The sequence below is a fragment of the Rhincodon typus genome, unplaced genomic scaffold, assembly GCF_021869965.1.
Source record: "Rhincodon typus isolate 14 unplaced genomic scaffold, sRhiTyp1.1 hic_rhity00000051, whole genome shotgun sequence".
NCBI classification, from domain to species: Eukaryota; Metazoa; Chordata; class Chondrichthyes; order Orectolobiformes; family Rhincodontidae; genus Rhincodon; species Rhincodon typus.
The window spans coordinates 2,447,967-2,449,685 of record NW_025965689.1 but is presented as its reverse complement, the minus strand read 5'-3'; the positions used below and the strand labels follow the sequence as shown (position 1 = coordinate 2,449,685).

At 56.4% G+C, this 1,719-nt stretch overlaps 1 protein-coding gene across 1 annotated transcript in view; it reads left to right on the top strand.

The window, feature by feature from the left end:
• Positions 1 to 1,419: 1,419 nt before the first annotated feature.
• The window catches only part of prpf31 (PRP31 pre-mRNA processing factor 31 homolog (yeast)), a 20,725-nt gene continuing 20,425 nt past the window's right edge, over positions 1,420 to 1,719 (top strand). The window contains exon 1 of the mRNA XM_048621097.1: positions 1,420 to 1,521. The gene's annotated coding sequence lies outside the window, so the exon portion shown is untranslated. The remainder of the gene's footprint in view (positions 1,522 to 1,719) is intronic.

The window sequence follows — 1,719 nt, the reverse complement described above, 5'->3', positions numbered from 1 at the left end:
ACATTCCGCCATGACGCCATTACCGGTCACCAGATTGACAGCCATTGTACCCAATAGGCTGTTGGGCACCACCCACGGCTTCCTTGTGATTGGCTGCTATGCCTTGTATGACGGCGGTTTGAACCAATCCGTTGCAAGTGCACCTTGCCGGCCCGGGGTCAGATTGACGTATATCGTACCCAATCGGAAACGAAGGCCGCACCGGCTGCGGCCAACCACCGGAGGTGTGGGCGGGTGTAATTACGCAGTACGAGCCTTCGACCTCTGCCCTCTCCCTGACCCCGGAAATCCCAATGAAAATCCAGAGCTGAAATGAGGAGAAAGCATAAAAGTGGGCACAATTTCCGCTTTGCAATATTTAAAAAAAAACCCGATAATTATAGACCGTTTATTGCTTGCTGTTGGAGTTCAGACATTGCGTGAACTTGGGTCTGGGGCTAAAATCGTCTAGTTCCATTCCCGGAGATAGTAGGAACTGCAGATGCTGGAGAATCTGGGATAACAAGGTGTAGAGCTGGATGAACACAGCAGGCCAAGCAGCAGAATTTCTGAAGAAGGGTCTAGGCTCCTCTGATGCTGCTTGGCCTGCTGTGTTCATCCAGCTCCACACCTTGTAATTCCATTCCAGTCCTTTTCCTTCACGATCTCATTGTTGGTTGGTTGTTTCGAGGACGACGGAAGTCCCGTTGCACCAATCGACGCTCCAGACACTTCCGACTGACGTACGTAATCACCAATCGCGAGGAGCGCCCCGTCACTTCTCCCCGCCCATTTCGGGCCCACGTCTATGATTGACGTGGCTTCTGGCCAATGGGTGTTGGGAGTGCGACGAGTCCTTTGACACGCTTCGTAGGCGGGGACTACACCTGATTGGTCGCATCACTCTGAGCGACGTTTTCTTCACCAATTGACGCCGTAGGTCTGTTTCACGTAAGGCCAGAATCCCAAAAGAGGGCGGGGTTTCCCGAGCTTTGCCACCGCCCCCTCCTTCTGATGGGCCAGTCCGCACTGAAGGATGTCCAGCCCACCCAATCAGCATACACGTTTTAGTAGGTGGGGACGTTGATTCTCGATTGACGTTTGGTCGTGCCCACTCAGCATCCCGACTTTACCCACACCGTCCAATAAGTGTCCCCCGTATCTCATTCGGCTGGGGTCTCACACGGCCTGCACCGATGATTGGATATTCCCCGCTGAGCGACGTGGATCTGACCAATCGGAGCCCCCGCCCTGTTCCACCTCCGTCGGTCCATTCGGAAGCGCAGCCGTCCCCGGCTGGCGTGGGCGGGACCAGCATGCACGTTCGCCCGCGATTGACGTGACGACTAACCAATGGGACCCCAAAGCGGCGCGGCGTCCTGTCCGCGGATTCGCCGGCCGCCCCCGACGGACGTGCAGACGGCCCAATCGGTGTAGCCACCCTGCCGTAGGATTTGAAAGTGGGCGTGATATCCGGGTCATGCCCCTCTGTTTCCCTGGTTCTCTGGTGGTGGCGGCGGCGGCGGTTGGGGATTTGAAAAGGTGGGCGCGCGGCTTGGAGCGCGCGGCGGTTGGCGGTTTGGGCGGCAAAATGCCCGGAAGGCGGGAAGATCCTATTGGACGTTGCCCACCCTTGACCAATTTTACATGGACGTTGCCCACCATTGACCAGTTTACGGGGATGTTGCCCACGCTTGACCAATTTTACAGAGTCATTGCCCACTCTTGACCAGTTTAGAG